The sequence below is a fragment of the Globicephala melas genome, chromosome 3 (assembly GCF_963455315.2).
Source record: "Globicephala melas chromosome 3, mGloMel1.2, whole genome shotgun sequence".
In the NCBI taxonomy this organism is placed as follows: domain Eukaryota; kingdom Metazoa; phylum Chordata; class Mammalia; order Artiodactyla; family Delphinidae; genus Globicephala; species Globicephala melas.
The window spans coordinates 140,886,271-140,909,482 of NC_083316.1; the positions used below are offsets into that span (position 1 = coordinate 140,886,271).

Here is a 23,212-nt window from a genome sequence, read left to right on the forward strand (position 1 = left end):
CCTAATCTTGGCTTCCCCTCTTTGCACCTTTTACCTGGCCCAGCCTCTCCTAACCTCTCTGTACCACCTTTTCCTGTTCAGACCAATTTCCAGTCTTTCAGTAGAAGGAGACCATGCCATGGGGCAACCCAGTTAAAACCTAGTCTCCCATGAAACATAGAAGATGGAGGGGTTTCAAGAGGACACTATGGCAGAAAAGCCAGCTCTAGTTGGCAAAAATGAGGTAGTTCAATAGGCTATACACTCCAAATAGTTGTTCTCTCTGGTGATACAGCAACAGAAAGTATTCCTGCTGTGCAGACCTGGAGCTGCTGCTGACTTATCCCTGAGATTGCTCGTGTACCTGAGAACACAGTGCAGGAATGAGGGCCTTAGATTAAAATACTCAAAAATACAAAACCAGAATATTTATATTATGGAAAAAAAAAGTTAAAATACACAAGATAACGTCATTCGCACATAGCTAGTACAGTTAGCATCCTGGAGAAAGTGGGACCCAAGGTACCGTCATCCAAGGGAGCAAATAAATAAAATTGTATTGGCCCGGAATGGGGTGGGAGTGAGCTTAGAAGCAGCAGGTCTGCAGCTGTTCCCTCAACCCCCATTTTGCCTATCATCACAACCCATTGCTTGGGACAGTTCTCAGCACTCTGTCCCAGGAGGGGGTTATGAGGAGACAGGATGCGGAAAACCCTGCCTTACCCCTGAGATATTTCCTCCCACAGAATGTAGTGGCTTGTGGGTTTGGGTCCATCAATCTGGTCTCATGCTTAATCTTTTCACTCTGGCATGGGAAATATTATTCCATATCCTTCTCGAAGAGTAAAACAACTTCCCTATCCAGGCCACTTTCAAAAGCTGGAGATTCTGGGGGTGGAGACTTAGATAAAGCATGCAGGAAGGGTTACCCCCAAAGCCCTCACGTGCATTTGGATAGAGCATGATTGGAGTTTCTTTGCCTCACCCCTTCCCTCCACCAAGAGGGAAGAGGGGGTGACACTGTAGACCCCGGCCTGAGATATATGGCAGTGCCAGCTGCCCCCTACCCACCCTGTCCCCCCTTTCTCCACTCTGCCGATCGATGCCTGTTCCTCAAAACTTTCTGATCACACACGGATAGCCCCCATCCACTGTGGCTCAATTCTGGGCCTCGGGGAGCATGGCAGGGCTATGGATCTCTTCTTCCTCCTGCTGAAAGTAGGCTGGCTTTCCCTGGGAGCTGGGAGCTTGCTGGGCCTTCAGTGGATGCGAGGCTACCATATGGTTGATGCTCTGGCAGAAGTGGCACTCTTTTGGCTGGGGTGGCCGTTTGCATTCCTTGGCATGATGGCCTAGACCTCCACAGTTGTAGCACCTATCTCCCTTTGATCTGCGTTTCTGCATGTTCTTCCATTTGGGCCGCCTCTCACTCCCAGTGCAGGACACCCCACCAGGGCCGGTGACTCGGATAGATTCCAGGCCCTTGGCAGACTTCTTAAAGGTGAACTCTACGGCCTCACCCTCCTTCAGGCTCCGGAAGCCCTCCATGTGCAGCTTACTCTGGTGCACAAAGACATCCGCCGGGGTGAGGGTGGGGTCGAGTGTGACCCCGGACAGGAAGCCGAATCCCATGCGCACGTTGAACCACTTAACAGATGCCGGCTCCGCACAGCAGCTGCGGCTCCACGGCCGCCCGGGCCGCGTCCTCCTGCTCCTCCTCCGGCCACCTGCAAACTGCTGGTTTGACACAGAGCTCACGGTAGTCGGTTGAGCCCGCGGCCCCGGGCCCCAGGTCGGCCGGCTGCTGGCCCCAGAGAAGTCTGGAGGCAAAGGGCTATATTTTTTAAATACCCACAAAAGTACTCATGTTGGCATCCAGATTTTATACACACTGACTGCCATTTACTTTAATCAAGCAGTGGCCTCCACTATGTCAGTCTTGGCTGTCATGAAGCAGAAAAAGGAATACTGCCTCATCAGACCCTAGAGAAATTCTATAATGGAACTTAACTCACTAAATGATGGCTAATAATTATATCACATAGTGAGACAATCCACTTGAAAATAAACTTAGTATAAAGCAATGTGAGTATCGAAAAGAAACATTTTCATTCCCTATTCAAAGGTATCTTGTTTTAAAATGTACCTTATATCTTATTTCTTATCTTCATGTCATATGCAGGTAGACAAAATCTGGTCTATTCTAAGAAAATAAGGTTAAGAATATTTTCCAAATTCTAATTTAAGGAAGAAAAGCCAAAACTAAAAATGACAGAGTTTAGTAAAGAAAGAGGTCCACATTCTGAGATATATGTTGTTTAGAATTTCCACTATTGTCAATTACATGTAAGTATTTTTTTTTAATTTATTTTATTTTTGGCTGCGTTGGGTCTTCATTGCTGCACACAGGCTTTATCTATTTGCAGCGAGCGGGGGCGACTCTTTGTCGTGATGTGTGAGCTTCTCATTGTGGTGGCTTCTCTTGTTGCGGAGCACGGGCTCTAGGCAAGCAGGCTTCAGTAGTTGTGGCACACGAGCTTAGTTGCTCTGCAGCATGTGGGATCTTCCCAGCCCAGGGCTCAAACTGTCCACTGCATTGGCAGGCAGATTCTTAACCACTGCACCATCAGGGAAGCCCTACATGTAAGTGCTGAATGTACAAATTTGCTCAACTCCTTAGCAAAAATATATAATTTATCACGAAAATGCTTACACACACAAACACACACACAGACATACAAAGAGAAGCCTCTCAAAATTTTAGGCATCAGAGAGAAGAAAGCCATAGTGATTTTTTCCACTTGAGATTAAAAGCATTTACCATTTGCACTATACATTTAGCGACTTATCTTTCTTTTATATCTCATGTTCTCAACTCAATCATAGGGTCAAGAATTATTCTTAGAATCTGTACTCCCACAACAGTGAGTAGGGTGCCCTGTACAATGACAGCTCCTAATGACTGTTACACACACCTAACAAGACAAACTATTGTCTAATTAGGAAAGGAGGGAATCAGAAATGATAAGAGTAACACTGGAAAGCCCCAGAATGATCATTACTCTTGAATTTCCTAATATTAAAGTAGATGTATTCGTATTTAGAGAAAAAGGTCATTTGAAAATAGACTATGAGTAAAAAAGAAAGCCTAGCTCTTTAGTTCTATACAATAACAAAATCTTACTCTAAAATTCCCTTTTCAAAATATGAGTTCTTGAAGACAAAAAAAAAAAAAAAAGAAACTGTTAGTTTAGAAATGTTTTCTGTTACATTGTCCTAAAACACAGTCAAATGTTTATTTTGCCTTTTATTCTTATTTCTTTACGTTCCCTATGTAGACTCTTGAGGTGAATAGGAGTCATCTGTTTCTATTACCTTTAAAAATGAGAAAAAAAAAGTGGTAAATAAGGATACAGAGAAGAGTCCTTGGTCTTTTCTCTGTCACGCTGTCCACAAATAGCTGAGGGAGGTGACGTAAGAGAGAGGTCAAGAGACTGAGACAGACCTGGGTCCACCTCCACCATTTCCTAGTTGAAAAGGAAATTCTTAGAAAGTTGTTAGCCCTGCACCTCAAACATAGTAAGGATACAATGAGGTCATCTATTAATATTTTATCACTTTTGACACAATGTATAAAATACCCTGTTTTTTGATAATTCTCCATATGAGAATATATCAGGAGGATTTTGCTTTTTATTGATAGCATGATAGACTTTTATAGAACTTTCACAGATACTCTTTTGAAACCACTTCAAACTCTGGAATCACTACTTTTTCACAGCTTCTCCCTTCTCCTCCAGTCCCAACTCCCTCAACTAACGTCACAGCCAGGACTGTATCAGGACGGCTCTGTAGCCATCGGCCATCTGCCATCTAGAACAGCCTTCCAGGACTCTCCATCCCATTAACTATCTTTAAAACTCAGCTAAAAATATTCTCTTCTTCCTTGCCTTATATATTTTAACTCTTCCCTGCCAGGGATTTTAACTTTGTAACCTAATGTTTTTTTAGCCTTAATTTTTTCTAATATCAATATAAATATTCAATTTAATTCACCCCATAGATGATGATACATTAAATACAAGTATCACAAATTAGCCTTAGTTCATGATGTCAACGACTTTTTTAAAACAAACATTACATCATGAAATAATGCAATCAGTGCTTTTAGATAGCTGAAAAAAATTGCAAACTACAAAAGATGTGAAATTAAGACATTTCATTAAAGAATGTACTGAGAAAGAGATGTGGAACTAGGATATAATTTTGAAGTTAAATTGGGAAGGAAAGTCACTAAGGTAGCCAGATACCTGACAACCACTTATAAGGAATCGGCTCTGTTCAAGTCACTGTGTTAAAAACTAGAGGGTTGAAGACTCCAAGTGTATAATCTAATAATACACATAAATGTAATATGAGGTGTAATTTTCAAGAAGAATAAAGTTGAAGGTCTCACACTTCCTGGTTTCAAAACTTAACTACAAAGCTACATTAAAACAGTGTGATACTGGTATAAAGGCAAACATACAGACTTTTGGAATAAAATAGAGAGCCTAGTAATAAGCCCTCACATATATGGTCAAATGATTTTCGACAAGGGTGCCAAGACCATTTAATGTGGAAAGGACAGTGCTTTCAACAAGTAGTGTTGGGAAAACTGGGTGTTTACATGCAAAAGAGTAAAGCTGGGCCATTACCTTTATACCACCTGCAAAAATTCAGTCAAAAGGGATCAAAGATCTGAAGAGTTAAAACTATAAACTCTTAGAAATAAAGAGGAAAAGCTTCATGACATTGGATTTGGCAATGATTTATTTGATACGAAACCAGAAACACAGACAACTAAAGAAAACTTATTGGAGTTAAAAATTAAAACCTTCTCTGTGTTAAAGGACACTATCATAAAGTGAAAAGGCAACCTACAGAATGGGAGAAAATATTTGCAAATCATATCTGGTGAGGGATTAATATCCAGAATATATAAAGAACTCTTTATAATTCAACAGCAATAATAACAACCAGTGCAAATTAAAAAACGGCAAATAGACATTTATCAAAAGAAGATATACTAATGGTCAATAAGAACACAAAGACACTCAGCATCATTAATCATAAAGGAAATGCAAATCAAAAACAATACCACTCCACACCTATTTACATGGCTATTTTTTTTTTTTTTTTAAAGGCATTAAAGAACAAACAAAAAAAGCAAAACAGAAAATAGCAAGTCTTGGTTAGGATGTGGAGAAATTGGAATCCTTGTGCATTCCAGGTGGAAATGCAAAATGCTGTAGCCACTGTGAAAAATGTTTTGGAAGTCCCTCAAAAAATTAAACATAAGATTGTCAGATGATCCAGCAATTTTACTTCTGGGTACGTACCCCAAAGAACTGAAAACAGGGACTTGAACAGATATTTATACCACATGTTCATAGCAGTATTATTCACAATAGTTGAAAGAAGGAAACAACCTAAGTGTCCATGAACAGATGAATGGGTAAGCAAAATGTGATATATACATACAATGGAATATTATTCAGCATTAAAAAAGGAAGAAAATTCTGACACATGCTACGACATGGTTGAAACTTAAAGACATGATGCTAAGTAAAATAAGCCAAACGAAAGAAGACAAATACTGTATGATTCCACTTATGTGAGATACTCAAATAATAGCAAATGTACATATTGGTCTCTGCTCCCAGTTCCTGGCACAGAGATCCTAAAAACCATGGAATTTCCTGAGCAATAAGAGCACTAGGATCATCTTTTGTTTTAATATTTGGTCTTTGACTCTAGTTCTTGACATGGAGCTCCCAAATCCCTTTGAATTTCCTGGGTGATAGGAGTGTCTTCTATTCTACTGAGGTGACTCTAGGTTGGCTCCTGTACAGGGGGTTGTCACCAGAAAGACCAAGCCCTGATTAGAAATTTGGAATTTTCAGGCCCTCCCTGTTCGGCAGAGAGGGGAGAGGGTCTGGAAATGGAGTTAATGATCCATTATGCTTTCTTGGTGAAGCCTACATAAAAATCCCCAAATTGTGGGGTTTGGAGAGCTTCAGGATGGCTGAACACATGGAAGTTCTGGGAGAGTGCTACACCCAGAGAGGCCATGGAGCCCCATCCTGAATACCTTACTCTGTGCATCTTCTCCACCTGGATGTTCACCTGTATCCTTTATCAAATCCTTTAAAAAACTGGTAAATTTAAGTAAGTGTTTCCCTGAGTTCCGTGAGCCAGTCTAGCAAATTAATTGAATCTGTATGGGGGGTCGTGGAAAGTCAGCTTTACGGCTAATAGATCAGAAACAAAGGTGAAAACTTGGACTTGCTATTGGCATCTATAGTGGGGTGGGAGCAGTCTTGGAGGACTGAATCCTTAACTTGTGGGATCAGATAGTGTCAGAATTGAGTTAAATTGTAGGATACCCAGCTGGTGGTGCAGAGAATCACTTAGTGGGGGAAAACCCATGCCTGGTGTTAGAAGTGCTGTGAGTTTGGTCATAGTGTGAGAGTAAAGGAGAAACACGGGAGTACTGTAGGTTTTTCCTACTCAGGGATCTAGAGTAGTCAAATTCATAGAGGTAGAAAGTAGAATGGTGGTTGTCAGGGGCTGCGGTGGTTGCAGGGGGGAAGGAGAGTTCTTGTTTCATGGGTACAGTTTGGAAAGGTGAAAAAGGCAGATGGTGGTGATGATCGCCAATAATGTAAATGTACTTTACACTACCAAACTGTGCACTTGAAAATGATAAAATAGTAAATTTTATGTTATGTACATTTTACCACATTAAAAAAATGATTTTCAAACGCACAGAATAGATACAATTGAGAAATTTACATAAAAAATACACATATATGTTATAAGTAATCAGAGAAGTGCAAATTAAAATAGATTTTGGGCTTCCCTGGTGGCGCAGTGGTTGGGAGTCCGCCTGCCGCTGCAGGGGACGCGGGTTCGTGCCCCGGTCTGGGAGGATCCCACATACCGCGGAGCGGCTGGGCCCGTGAGCCATGGCCGCTGAGCCTGCGTGTCCGGAGCCTGTGCTCCACAACAGGAGAGGCCACAGCAGTGACAGGCCCGCGTACCGCCAAAAAAAAATAAATAAAATAGTGAGATTTTAATTCACCCATCAGATTGTATGTATACACACACACACACACACACACACACACACACACACACACACGAGAATGAATTTGTTGGACGTAAATTTTCTTTTTGTTCAAGGGAGTCCTGCCTTTGAAAGTGCAATATACATTTACTGTTAACATTAAAACCGTTGATAACCCAACAATGTAATTCTTGGTTTGTAGCCTAGAAAGCATTTGTTCATAAAGAGCCATAAACAAAGACTTTCATTATGGGATTGTTTTGCAATAGGAATTAAAAAAAAAAAAAAATCCTAGTGTCCCTAACCATTTTACTGAACAAATGAATAGTAGTAAATCTGTATTATGAAATACTTATATTGTGGTTAAAACAAAAGCTATATACTTATACACATACATATGTAGGAAATGGAGGTATTTTCCAGACATATTGTTAAGTGATAAAAGAAGCTGCTAAAAAATGCATAGAATAAAATATTGTATTAAAAAATACCCAAACCCAAAACACATCTCGCTAAAACATATATTTCCCATTTTGTTTGTAAATTTTTGTAAAAAAATTCTTTAAATTTGTGGTTGGAAAATTTAACACTGTACTAATACTGTTGGAAATCAAATAAGGAATTAAATATTCCAATCTTCTATACTTTAACAAAGTAAACAATCTTTATTATCTTTGTACATATAATACAAAACTATGCATATATATAATTTTATGTAACATTATATAGTGTTTATAATATCAGTAGCTTCCTATTACTTTTGTTGATATCTCTTTTCATTATTTATTATTATTTTTTTTATTGGGGTATAGTTGCTTTACAATGTTCTGTTTCTGCTGTACAGCAAGGTGAATCAGCTATACGTATACATATATCCCCTCTTTTTTGGATTTCCTTCCCATTTAGCTCACCACAGAGCACTGAGTAGAGTTCCCTGTGCTATACAGTAGTTTCTCATTAGTTATCTATTTTATACATAGTAGTGTATATATGACAATCCCAATCTCCCAATTCATCCCACCCCTCATTTCCCCCCTTGGTGTCCATATATTTGTTCTCTACATCTGCGTCTCTATTTCTGCTTTGCATATAGGTTCATCTATACCATTTTTGTAGATTCCACATACATGCGTTAATATACAATATTTGTTTTCCTCTTTAGTTGCTATAACTTAAAGTACTTTTCTGTTTTTGAGATTTGTATTTGACAAACTCTGGAGTGCCAGAGTAAATATGTTAGTAAATATCATTGTATATTTTGAAATATTTTCACAAGAAAAATTCTAAGGAGTAGGAACACTGATTAAAAGCTATAAATGTTTTGTTGAATAATATTCCAGTGGTATTCGAGTAATTTACTCCAAATGTATCATGTGAGCATATTGCCTATTGCCTTCAAACCAACTTAGCCAATATTGGGTATGATTATTAACTTTTTTTTCTGACTTGGAAATCATAAATGGTATTCATTGCTGTTTAATTTGCAGTATTTTTCAATTTCAAAGGTGAAAAAATATCCAATATTGTGGTCTTCCAAATATATATTCTCTTCTGGGATTTTTTTCCTTTGCTTATTTTTCAAGGAGGTCTTACTATCATAGTTATCAAGTTATAGGAATATAATATAGATATTCCTAATTTACTATTATAGCGTCAATTTTCCATTGACTCTGCTTTTTCGCTTTTTAAAAATTTTATTAATAGTGCTATTATTATACAGTAGTATTAATATCATTATTACTATCATTTTCAGAAAGCTATCCTCTTTGTCCCCCATTATTAAATAAAACATAATACTGAGCCATGCACAAATCATAACAACAGAGCTTTATCTACTTGTACAAAGTATAGACATCTGTTTAACTTGCAGCCAAATCAAGAACTGAAATACTACCAAAATCTGAAGCCTCCTACTTCCTCTTTCAGTTAGTTCTTGTTATTTGTTACACTATAAATTAATTTTATACACACAATTCTTTTGACATTTTATAATCTTTGAATTATCTTTTCTCACCTCGAATTTTAGAAAGGTGCAATGGCCTCCAATATCAGACAAACACTCAAATTTACTTTATACTGATTCTCACTGTTTGATTTTGGGTGCTAGTCAACTTGAACATACAAACTCTTGGGAATGTAGCAAAAGTAGTCAAAACTCTCCTTAAAATATCAATTTATTAGGTGACTATGTACATGGAATTACTTACATTCAAATAAAATGACCAGATATATTAATTGGGAAATAATGGGCTTTATTTATCCGTTACTTCAAGTACTAGTTCACAAACTTTACCTGTAGCTATGCTATTACTGTCTTTTATCATCACCAAAGCCACATTTTTTTTTCCATCTAGGTACTTCCTAAGCACCTCATTTTTACTGCTGGCCAAGTTCTTTAAGATAGATATACTTTTTAATCCATATATGCTGCTATTCCTATAAGTTTTATTATTATGAGGCACAATTTTGTAAAAGTTTTATTATGAGACACATTTGTAAAATATATGGACTGGTGTTAGTTGTTCGTTTGTTTCTTTGCTTCTTGTTTTGTCCTGGAGGTTTATTTTCATGATCCCTAAATAGTTAAGTATAGCCAGTTGATATATTACACATTGATACATCTAGCCCCTAAAAGGATTGATACCAGTAGATAGCTTTGCAATTGTGAGATCACTTTCTTATAAAAAAAAAATTACCAACTCTGGGTTAAATAAATATATCTGGCTCTTTTTCTTTAAACCAGCTCTATCAGATGACATCTAAGTGTATCGAGACGTTTCATTTATTGACATTATTTTAGGCCAATGTGTCATCTGGGCATTGTGTTTTGTTGTTCAAAATATTATAATAATTGTTATTATACCCCTTAATATATGAGATTTTTGGAGAGAGATGAATAGAAGAAGACTGTAATTAAGGGAAAACTTTTGGAAAAACATTTTATATCCTGGAATATGTGGTAACTCTCTTCTCTCTTGTGCCTTAACAAAATGGAAAATACTTGGTGTAAACATATTTAAATTACCCTCTGTTCAGGGTAGTTTAACTTCCCTCCATTACATAGGGCAATGTAACATCCTTTATGATGACCTCAAATTTATTTGTGCTTAATGCCTATCAGAAGTTCATATATAGCTGGACTCCTTATCTCAGCTCAAATCCACTGTTACACCCATGCTTTGGTCTCTATCTCTCCAAGAGATTCAAAGTTAGAGATCCAAAGAGCTGCCTCCCCTCCTTGGCTCTTCTTTCATGATGTTACAGCAAAAACACCTCTGCTGCTTAAGTTCCTACCTCAACTCCTCATTTTCTCTTCTCAGCGCCTATTCATTTCTCATTATCTAATAATTACCATGGAAAGTTTTAAACTGATCTAAAATTAATTTTGTTATTTGGTGAGGGGTATAGATGTAATTCATCTGACAAAAAATCAGTTGTCCCTGGTCAGTTGTATATAATCCTTTCTTCTCTTTTGTGTTTACTCCTATATTTTAAATTTTCTATTAGAGATAAAATTCTGATTTTTATTCTATTTTGCAGATAAAAATGCCAATATTTCTGCTAGTTTTTCACAGCCTTAATTTTTATATGATAAATTTAGTGCCTTTCCCTCAAAATTAGTATTCGATAACCTTCCCTTGTTATTATTCTGTATATATCAAATATATTTAAAATATATATATATATACACATATATATATATATAATATATTTGCTACATTGCTGGAAAATATCTTTTGAGATTTTTAGTGGGAACACTGTAACTGTGTACATAAATGTGAGGAGAATAATTTATTTGTTTGCTTACGCAATGCCTGCCTGTGGCAGCTGGATTAAATTCCTTACTTCTTTTCAATGTTTTTCATCACTATATAATTTTGAAAATTTACCAAAATTTTACAGACTCTTAAAGGGATAACTGATGGTTGAGTGAGGGTAAAAGGATTCTGTTAACCAGAACTAGAAGGAAAATTTAAATATATGCACAGTTTTTACTTATACTTCAAAAAAATTTTTTATGCAAGTCATTAGGAAACTGTTAGCATAGAAATAAACAGCATTCATAAGTGAAATGTGTGTTGACCCTCTGAGAGCTATGCCATTTTAACTGCTAAGCTATACCTAGAAAAGGGATTGCTTTCAAAGGAAATCATAACCCCAAATAAAAGAATAAGTGGCATAATGTGGACAATATCATTGCTTGAGGACGTTTCAGAATTTAAGGTTCTTTTGAATTCATAATTTCTTAGCTTCATTATAAACTTAAAATTAAGCAAAGTAATTTGGTGTTCAATAGTCATTTCAGGCACAGAAAGCATTGGATAGAGACTGAGAAAAAGGAGCTCTTTTCCTAGGTCTGCTACTTGAAAATTCCAGGTTATTTCTGTTCCTCATCTTGACCACATAAAAAATGGAGATGATGATTAGAACTGTGACCAATCTGCATTTGAGACATTAGGCAGATTAACCCAAATTTGAACTCTTATCAGTTGAGGTAATTGTAGTAAAATTGCTCATCATATCATTATATTTATACCCTCCTATATTAGTACAGGTTTTACTTAAAAAAAAAAGATCTGTGCAATCTTAATAAAGTATCAGGTTTTCAGAGAATATCCCATACAGCTACAAAATGCATGAAATCCTAAGGGTAAGTACCATTTATTCTGATCTGCTGGGAAGCACATTGACGAAATGAAGACATGGCTTTTTAGAAGACTAAGGACTGCTTCCAGGCAGTAGTTACATTTTCTATAGCATTAAAAAAAAAAAAAAAAAACTTTCACTCTCTTCAATTTAAAAATGGTTTTCAAGTCTCAAGTTTTCTGTTAGATATGCCAATCTGGAAACCCAGAATGAAGGAGAAAGTGAAAGAAGAGTTAGACTATAAAGCTGCTAATACATTAGCTAATTCTTTCATGAAACATTTTCAACATAGGATATTAAATCACCTTTTTCCTGTTCAGTTAGCTTTTGAGTCTGATGAGCTTCAAAGACCAGATGGAAAAGCAAGGCCCAAAAAGACTGACTTATAAGCACACAGTTTAAAAATTCAGCAGAAGAAGTAGCGTTGCTCCTAAGATCTCTTGTAGACTCCAGCTAGTTTCTGTGATGTTGCAATAAAAACTAAAAATAAAGAGAGAGAGAGAAAGAAGAAGAGAGAGAAGAGAGGAAGAGGGAAAAGAGAAAGAGAAAGAAAAAAAAAAAAGGAAAAAACCCCAGGATGGAATAGAGTTTTATGAAGTGAATTAAATGGCTTTTTGAGGATTTTAAAACAGCTGCAGAAAATATCCTTCATTTTGCCTATTGATGGCAGCGGCAAATTATAGGCTTATTTTCCACACCATTCTTCAGTCAGTGTCAGTAATGACCCTATGTGCAATATTCAAAAATATGATCCTCTTTATTCCCTAGTGGGGTCCACATTCAATGAGGGAGAATTTCGGAGGAGCCCCGCCTTGATTTCATGCAGTGTGTTGAGCCAATTGGTCATGACTGGGTATTAGGTGAACTGCTGACCTCACAGTGGATGCAGCTTTCAAAAGTGCTTAACTTAGTAGCAGAGAGTAGCTTACCCCCTGGTGAAATCAGGATCAATACTTATTAAATACTTCATGAAGTCTATTCGTTTCTAAAATAGCCACTTGTCTGCCCTTCCTGTCATGTTCTGAATTAATTTGTTATGTAATACGATTCTTATATTTTATATTAGGTTACTTATAGGCTGAAAAGGGAAAGGCAAACCAGGGATGATGGGGAGGAGGGTTAGTTTGTTATTGTTTTATCATTAACTATCTCTTCTCCCTTTTCTAAGAGATTGAGTATAACACCCTGCTAGACAATAATTTTATTATTTTCATTCTTCTTCCCTCTTCATTAGTTTTAGGTCTAAACGCACAAGCAAAAGATTAAACATTTGGTATGTACTTTCTTCCTAGTTCTTTGAAAAATGTATAATTATGCTTCTCTGTAACTTTCTTTTTTCCGAACAGTACATCTTGGGCATGAAATTATTATTTTTTAAAATTTTTTATTGGAGTATAGTTGATTTACAATGTTGTGTTAGTTTCAGGTATACAGCAAAGTGAATCAAATATACATACGCATATATCCATTCTTTTTTAGATTCTTTTCCCATATAGGTCATTACAGAGTATTGAGTAGAGTTCCCTGTGCTGTACAGTAGGTTCTTATTAGTTATCTTATACATAGTAGTGTGTGTATGTCAATCCCAATCTCCCAGTTTATCCCTCCCCCATCCCTTTCACCCCTGGTAACCATAAGTTTGTTTTCTACATCTGTGATTCTGTTTCTGTTTTGTTAACAAGTTCATTTGTACCTTTTTTTTTTTTTTTTTTCGGATTCCACAGGCATGGAATTTACATGGTTGTATGACATTCCCTGTATGGGGAAATTTTTAACACATTTCTTATTGATTGGCATTTGAGTGTTTCTAAAGTGTTGGTCATTTTAAATAATACTTCTGTAAACATTCTTGAACATCCTTGTATATGTCTATATATTTGAGTATTTCCATTGGTGAAATTAACAGACTTGGAATGCTGGTTTATAAGTGCATTTTAAAGGCTATATCAATTTAGACTTCATCAATACTGTGCAAAAGTGTCTGTTTCCCTTACTCTACAAATAGCATGCAATACTAGCAGTCTTTGAAATCTTCAACAGTTGCACAGTGACTTTTCATTGCTCTGTTTACTTGTGTAGTACCACATGGTAAAATAACTTTATTATTGATAATAATGCACATGATGTAAGTTCATATGATAGAAAAAATAGAAATCAATAAATGTGGTGCCTAATTATTCTAACTCAATCATTAAATCCTTCCTTGTCTATCTTTCCAGAATTTTATGATAATTCAGGAACACCCAAAACTTTGCAAATATTTTAAACTTTTTCTTAATTTTATAGCGCTCCAGTTTACTTTTATTTTTCAAGTGAAGCATATTTCATTAAATATTTTGTGTGAAATTATTTAACTTATGTGGGAAAAAAAAAAAAAAAAAACTGAGCCCTTTATTCCTCAGTACAAAATAAGTAATAAAAATTGGTTTCTTTGTCGTTTGACTGCATTGTTTACTGTAAGATTTGAAGACCTAAAGTCTATTTTTTAAAGTTATTTTATTAGTTGTGTTATTCAAAGAATATTTATTCTCTAGGGAAGCATTCCACCACTCAATATTTCATGTCTAGAAAGTAGTAGAGTCATCTCTATTTAAGTTTATCCTTACCTACATAATATGTGTCACATCTTATATTGTAAAATATAATATGATTTTGCATAAGTGACATGCCACAATATGGTGTCTAAAATTTAAAGTAAAAACCTTTATTTTGGGTTCTGATATTTACAGTCAGTTTTGATAGTAAAATAATTTGATAAAAACAAATGTAATAAAGTAAAATATAAAGTATTGGTAATTCCATGTAGGTATTTTTTATTTTAAAATTTTCTATCAATAATATTTAAAATTATTATTTTGATTATTACTTTAATCCAATGTTAAAATGCAATTAATATAATCCTATTGTAATTTTTAAACTAATTTTTTTTCACCTTGAAAGTACTTGGTTCTAGTATTGAAACAAACAAAAATGTTTGAAACAATTAATTATTTCTCGTTTATTTTTAAGAAGAATAGTGTGTTGATATTTCCCAATGATAAGATTAGTCTTCTCTAAGCGTATAATTGTGGTTGGTTTAGCTAACCATTTAAAAACTATTTCAACAATTATTTTTGACTAATATGGGTATACTGAAAGAATTTTCCTAAAGATTTTTTTAAAGCAACAATATTAAGGATTCTAAAATAATAACAATATTTATTTCATACTTTATACTAATTTCATGAGTTTAGTCTGTTTGTTACTTGTTACCTTCACTGTCTTTTGCTAATAAAGAAGCATTATTTTTAATTTTTGTATAATTAAGAAAACTGATCCTCAAAGAGAATAAATGACTGCCCAAGACTCTAAAACCAATAAAGACCCAAAAGTAAAGCAGAGTTCCCTTCAAAGTTAAACCTGAGAGAGAGAGAGAGAGAGAGAGAGAGAAGGGGAGGGAGAAAGAGCATGTGTGTGCACGCATGCGTGTGCATGTTCATGCTAAGATAGACATTTGAGTTGCTTGGAACGACCACATTTTAAATGCATTTTTTTTAAGAAAAAGAAATAAAAGTCAAGTAGTAGGAAAATGGGAATATTATGGAAATTCAACAGACTAAAAGCAATGTGAATATGTGGATACAGTGGAACAAAGTGGACAACTTACAGTTTTGATATGCGAGTGAATATATTTGGAATGTCAAATGAAATCATAACTTCGGTAAAATTTTGAAATTTCAAGAAATAATGTAAAAATTATTCAAAGGTGAAAATGATTGAGTACTGGGTAGGAAGTCATCTGAATTTTGTCCTTCACTCTATTCATTTGTGTCTCTCTTTGATATCCATTTACCAATGTAGCATCCAGATTTTCTACATGTTCATTCCTCTGTTACAACTATATCTCCTATGACTCTATCACTTTATAAAACACAACTTTTACTCATTCATAGTTTGATAACTTTGCTCAGTATTGTCCCCATACTTGAGATGTCCTTTCTTCAATTATTACATCAACTATTTCCAATGCTCTGAGTGCAAAAAATAATTTTCTTCTGGTTAGTTCCTTAGTCAGTATCTTGCCCAAATAACTGTGATTCCTATAAATTAACCATAGAAAAATAACAACTCCTATTTCCTGAGTGCTTATTATGTGGCTAATCATTTTTAAGTGCTTTGCTTATAATACCTCCTTTATTTCTCAGAAAAACCTGATAAGATAGGTAATATTTTGACCCTCATTTTAAAGATAAATATACTGAGGCCAGAGACGTTAAGTACATTTCTGAAAATTGCATAACTATTAACTGGCTGAGTCTGCATTGTTTGGCCCATAACTACTTATTATTATTGCCACTTTTAATTCTCATCGACACATAATGAACATTTGTGTCTTCCTAAATAGGTAAATGCTCTTTAAAGCCAACACATAGCTTTGATAATTTTACATTGGTCCTAACACTTAACAGAACTGGGACACAGAGTAGGAGCTTAATAAGACATCAGGGAAAAAATGAATATGTTTTTAATATTAAGAACTCTGTTAAGGGTTATTGAGGAGTTAGAAAAATTATAATACAATTCTCTAGTGATGTGGAATATCTAATTGAATTTACTTATGGTCTTTATATGAAGGAGAAAAAATGCATGTGACAGCTGTGATATCTGTAAAACCTTTGTCTAAAAAAAATTGGTTCCTTGTGTCTCAATTTCACTGTTTACACTGAATCTTTTTGTTTGTTTGTTTTCATGATTTTTTAAAATTCCAAAAAAGCTATTTTCAACCAAGTTAGCTTTGCTGATGTGGTTTTAGTAACTCCTATCTGAAATCATTCGCAGGAAACATTTTTTTTTTTCTTTATGGCTATTTCAAAAAAGAAAAATACTTAATATCAGTATGAATAACACATGTGCTCATTGCAGCATAATGTTGGTGCAATCTGTGCTTGATACAGTTATAAATAAGTCTTTGAAAGCATTTTTCTGTATTTTAAATAAAGGCTATAGAAAGCCACGAGAAGGATCTAGTCTTGTTAATATCACAAGCTGTTTCCCCACCTGCACTAGGAGCAGCTTTAGTACAGCAGCTGTCTGAGTTTGTGTTGGCACATCACTGTCTGCACAGAAACCCCATGGTTTACACAGAAAATGAATAGGCCACAGTTCCAATGGGGGTCTCTAATAATCCTTCCTCTAATGCTACCATGTGTGAGCATTGGGCTTTGAAGTGGTGTGAGGTGTGAAGTTTCAGGAGGATTATACAAAGCCACTCAATTTCGAAAGGTAGAAAAGAACATTAGAAAAAGCTGAGAGTGCCTTTGCTTTCCTCCTGCATGTTGATCAAATGCAGTTTATATTGATATTAGAGCTTCATGTCCAGCATGTGATAGCAAGTGAGGGATTGGTATAATTATGTGATTCACTCCATTCGGCCCCCTTTAACATTGACAAACAAAACCCAGCACAGATGTTTCATTGATTTTATTTACCAAATATTAGCTGTGAAAATATTAACCTGATGGGAACAAATATCTATCCAGTAGTACCTGTGGAGATTAAATCCAGGGAGGACAAAATTTATACACTGAGCTTACCTATGTATAGATGGGTGGCCACTGGATTTTCAGGAATAAATTTTTCTTTCTTTCTTTCTTCCTTCCTTCCTTCCTGTTTCTTTTTTTCTTTTAAATTCACATGAATTTTTGAAAGTATCATCCATGGCAGTCAATTAATCATGGTCCATTAGGCCATGTGCATAATTGACAACCTATTTGTTGAATGGCAGGAATTCAAGTAAAACTGAGGACTTACACTCCAATAACTTTTTTTAAGGCACTTTAGGGAACACGAAACTCCCTTTTGAGAGTATTCTGAGCATTTTGAGGGGACTACAGTATAATGAAGGTGAGGCCATATAATCCATCACTTGGAAAACTACTGTGTGCAATCACAGAAGCAAAATACTAGGATCTCATCAGCCACCTACTGCCGCACATTTGGATTTGACTTCAAAAGGTCTTTAAGCATTGGGGATGCCCAATATCAACTTGAGAAATTTTTATCTTCATTACTATATGAAAAAGGAAATAAAACATCTGGATACTCAGTCGAATATACACTTCTCCTTAATAGATCAGGCACTATGCTAAGCACTTCAGAATTGAAGATTAATGATATATGGGACTTAGACCAAAAGACTCATGTTCAAGGGGAGATGATTGACATGTAAACAGAAAGTACACTAACAGACAGCTATAGAGGTATCTTAGAGGAGAGGGTGATTAACCCTTTCAGGAAGTAAAGCAGGGAAGGCCTGTGAGAAGATAACATCTCAAAGGAGGACTTAGAAGAACAGGTAGAACTCTTCTAGGTGGATTAAAAGGCAGAATGAACCATATAGGCAGTGTGTGTTTGTAGACTATATGAAGTTTGGTATTGCGGGAACTCAAAATAAATTGGGAAAGGGTAGAGACACTCGAAAGATGAATCTGCAGAATAGGTAAAAGTCAGATCGTGAAGGATATTTTATTTTTCCTTAAGGATCTCAGAATGAGGAACTATTGATGTGAAAGAAGTCAGAGGTTGGCATGTTTTATATTTGTGTTTGAGGAAGGTGCTTCTGACAGAGTGCAGTGTGAACTGGAGGGAGGCCTAGGTAAGGCTGAATACTTAGAAGGATTTTACTGCAGTGCAAAGTCCAATAATGGGGGAAATGGCAGGAAATGTGCAATAAGAGGGACAAACAAGGCGACATGTAAGAAATGGGTTTGTCAGGGTTTCTTGAAGAGTTGATGGATAAGGAAGAAGTGGGTAACATTTCTCTGAGTTGGTAAATCTTGTAAGTCCTTTTTCATAAGATTCACAGAACATCACCCCCTCTTAAGTTATACAGACAACAGTGACTTCTCTGTCCACTGTTCTGGATTTTTCTAGCCTCTAAACACTCTCCTGATTTTATGCAACAGAATATAAACAAACTATAGCCTTGTAGGACAGAACAGCCAATGGCTGGTTCCCGTAGAGCTTGACAAATGTTCTGTGCCTGTCATGGCTTGACGACACAGTTTTAAGCCACAGACTAAAGGTGATTGTAGCTACCACTGCCCTCCTTCATGTTAAAACAGCTTGCAGTATTTTGCCCTAATATTGTCAAGAATCACAGTTCCTTTCCCAGAAAACTGCTCTAATTGGATTCAGTGGACCTTGACTGGCTTGTCACAGCTTTGTTCAGGGTGAAGGTGAAATCTTTGAGGAGTTTGCTCCTGAAATCAAGAGCTGGGCATCTTTGATGAGGGCATTTGAGAGTATATATCTTAATGCAATTTTTATATTACTTTTCTTGAACAAAATGATTTTTCTTCTGTATTAAAAAATAATCCCAATTTTAAATTTGCAACAGGTGGGAAGTTGCTATTAAAACTACAGCTACACTGCTTATGAAGAATCGGGCATGTGTCCTGAGTGAGCACAGGTATGGGAGAAGAATCTCAACTTTGTTAGGTAAGTGCTCTTCCTAAAGCTTCTAGAATCTGTACAGTGTACAAAACCATCATTTAAAATAATTTTTGTTGGATTTTCCTAGATAAATGGGAAGCAAATTAATTTACATTTCTCATTCAAATTTCCTCAATTCATAGTTTGGTGGTGGAGCTATTGTCACTTTGAGATTTTATACAATACACACACGAGTATATACATATACAGGTAAGTGTATGAATGCACATACATGTTAAATATTGAAAAACTTTATCAAAAAACTGTATCTGCCTAGGTTACCAAGTAGAAAGTGTGATCACTTTTTGAAAAATGTGAATACACTAATTTTAAAAAAAAATATCTTGATGTCTCAAAAAGTAGAACCAGGATGTCCCAAAGTGTACAAATATTAAATTATATGAATCATTTGGTTCTAAGTTTCAATGAAGGGAGTTCAACCAAGTTCGTACTTGGTCTATTTCCCAAGAAGCCACAATGATGTATACTAAATAACAGAATCAATTTGTCTCTTCATTTGTTTACCCAAAAGCAGAAATGTGGCAGGGAGAAACTTAAATAGTGGCATGTCCAGGAATGAGAAGCATAGCTCCCTAAAGAGAAAGTAAATGTTACAACAGAGAGCTCTGTGGAAGGTGAGCCTGTCAGAGTTGATTCTGCTAAATGAAGAGGCAAAAAGAGAGGCACCTCTGACTTCTCAACTTCATATTAAAAAATTCTACTGCTCACGAACCCGATTCCCTGACAAGCAGGTTGACATTAAGTCCTCATTCTTTAGAAATTTTAATATTTGGCAACTTCATGAAGTATGTCACCAGAAATGTAAAAAGCAATTCTCAAGATATGGCACTCTTTCCGTTTTGGTCAGGATATAATTCTGTTCTTTTTAATGAGTTGTTTGATTATCACTGTGGGCCTGAGAATACCTGAATTCTGAGGTGCTCTACAGAACGACAACTGAAAGAGCAGGCAGTGATCTTCAAGTAGATCAGCTTCTGAAAGTGGTTTTACTTTCATCCATCACTGGCATTGAATTGTTTGTATGTCCCTTTATTGAGAAAGGGAAAGAGAAGAGATTGGAGTTTTATAAGATTTATATGATTTTAGGTGCTAACTGGAACACCTAAAAGTAAGAGCATGTTCATGACATTTTGCTGTGTTTTTTGTCTACTGTCTGAAAAACTCTCATTCAGAAATGAATTATGATAATACTGTCCTAAGTGGGCTCAGCATGGGGTTGAATAAGTGCTGCTCTTTTGAAAGAAACCAGACTTTCTGAGAAAGAATTAAAATTCTACACTGATGAGAAAACTTTGGATGCTCTAAATTAAACTTGATAAAGAATTTATTTTAACTGATCTTTACTCTGGTTCCATGATGGGTGGGTGGGAGTGAGGGAGGGAAACTTTCCTACTTCCCTGAAACCCTAAAATTTTTCAGGTATTTTTCCTGTAATGTCTGATTAATGGCACCCTTGATTTTGATTTATATTATCCTATTATTCATTGTATGGGAGAAAAAGAAGTCACTTTTTTTTCAATATAATTTTAAAAATTAGGGCTAGCAGTGATGGAATTTAAAATCAAATTATCCTGTCAGAGTGACAGATAAATCTCAAGATATTCTAATGAAGTTTTCCACTGGCAGGATGCTGAATTTCTCCCTTTCCCAGACTCCTTTATTCAAGATTTTGACTGTGAGTGACAAGGATCATGTGTGTTTTGAAACCTGTTGCTATCTGTGTCAATTTAGTTCTTATTTAGAAATTCTGGGGTGGCTTCTTTCTTGTTTACTCTAGGTTAAAAGGGAAATATATATACACAGTTGTCAGGTGAGTGCATTTTTTACTATGGAAAGTTGTGGGTAATTACCATAGACCTGAACTTGGTTATGTTTAGTAGGTTCACCAGATTCTACCCTTGCCTTTACATATTACTATTCTTAAAGGAATTTCTGCTATGGAAGTGGTATAAATATGACACAATTTTCTTACTATACTGGTCTTTGATTCTTTTTCTTTTTTGTTGTTTCTCCAAACAAAATTTGAAAACTTAAGTTTTCACAGTATTGGGTAGACCTCTCGAATTCCAGATTCAGTTAATAATTTTTGTTTTATGTAGTCATGGATTCAGAGACTCCATTTCTGATAGCTAAAAAGAAACTACTCTTTGCTGGCCTTTAAAAGCATGGAACAACAATACTTCCTAAATGAAATAATGGCTATCACTTTATTCCTCTGCAAAAGAACATATCTAAGCTAAGCAAGCAGTGTATCAAATGACATTAGATAAGTAACTGAATTGCCAATTGATAGTTTAAAATGTCTGGAGAAAACAAAGGGAGTACAGAAAAAGAATGATTCGTTTTTAAGGGACCTTCTGTATTAAGAGATTGTCTTGGAGTAGAAAGAGCCTTTGCAGTATGAGGTTGGCTGTAGACTGAGCCTGTTCCCTGACTGATTATACAGGTAGTTCATGACAAGTCGGTAAGTTTCAGTTTCCACATGAAAACAGGCCAGAAGCTAGTCAAAAGCTCAGCTATAGTGCAGAACTTTACTTCTTCATTACATTTCTGTCTTTTCATGTTGTAGCAATCCCTACAACAGAGGATATTAACGGGTAAGTGCCTCTTGAGCAACCTGCTTTGGTTACTCAGTTAGTATCTCAAAATGAGGAATGGCGAGGACATTAGGTGATAATTCAAACAACAGATGATACTCAGAAGAAAATGTGGCAGGGCACCTCTGTGTAGGCCCTGAAGAGCCGCACATACTGTACTAGTTAAGAGTCTTAATAAAAGAACAGAAGGAAGGAAAAATAACACAAAATGAAGAAGGAATTACTTAAGATTAAATAGTTTCTATTACAGAAATAGGCTACATGTAGAGCTAATGGCAGGCATTTTCTACAGACAGATGGAATACTCTCATCTCCCAATGGTATAGATATGAAGTCTCTGTTAAGATTCATTTGTCCTGAAACATTTGCATATAAATATAAACATCATTACTAGGGGCTAATTGCCCTGTAGGAACTAAAATGTGGGAATTAGCATCTTTAGTCGTTTTTATTATTATTTTTTAAAGTATCTCTAACACGCATCATATTTGGTACTGCATGGCTGCAACAGATAATTACCACCATTAAGAATCTCAAATGCAAAATCAAAACCATTTGGAATGGCTTCCAGGGCAATCCAGCACAGTGAGTAGCCACCAAAATGAGTACATGAGGTTTATGTTCATGCATATTCATAAGGGTACTTAATTTGACATTCATAGTAGGGGGCTTTTGAAAGCTTGTCAAAAGAGCAGCCCCAAAACAAGACCAAACATCAAAGGTAAGAAGATGCAGTACATCTCGCTCCCACACACATACAAATATCGCTTACAGGAGGCAATGAATAACACTAAAGGAATTATTTATTTTAACTACTCAGAGGAGATGGCAACTTCTACGAAGATACAAACCACAGGCCTTTGCCTTTATCGTTCATCTTATTGACCAGAAAGGTCAGAAGTATAAGTTATTCAAAGGATGGATCATAGGCAACAATTCTGGACAAATGGGCACGTAGACTTGTGTGATTAATGCCCCTTGCTGTGCAGAATATGAGGAAGAGTTTGAGGACATGTCTTAAGGACAGAAAAAAGAACAGTGTTTATAAGAATACAAGAGTGGCTTCTGCACTAACTGTCTCTGAAACATTGCCCATTTTGTGGGTGGATCTGTGTATTTTAGCATACAAGTGCTGCCTTTTTCAACTGTTGTGTTCAGAGGCGATCTTGCTGACATTATACTTTTCAAAACCATTTCTATAACATTCAGCAAATATTTGTTCTGGTGGAACAAATCTGTTAAATTATAGATTAGAAACAGTACAAAGAAACCTTTACAAATGTATCAGTTTCAGTTTTGCACAAAGCAAGCAGAATTATATTTAAGTGAAGCACTCCTTGTTAGAATAAAACATCTACATAAACAATGTACTATGTTTGATTTT

General features: G+C 35.7%; 1 protein-coding gene and 1 pseudogene across 1 annotated transcript in view; one reads left to right on the top strand and one right to left on the bottom strand.

The window, feature by feature from the left end:
• The window catches only part of TENM2 (teneurin transmembrane protein 2), a 3,004,989-nt gene that overhangs the window by 594,535 nt on the left and 2,387,242 nt on the right, over window positions 1-23,212 (top strand). The window contains exon 5 of the mRNA XM_060296575.1: window positions 19,116-19,216. The gene's annotated coding sequence lies outside the window, so the exon portion shown is untranslated. The remainder of the gene's footprint in view (window positions 1-19,115; window positions 19,217-23,212) is intronic.
• On the bottom strand, window positions 1,138-3,852 carry LOC115838739 (protein lin-28 homolog A pseudogene; annotated as a pseudogene).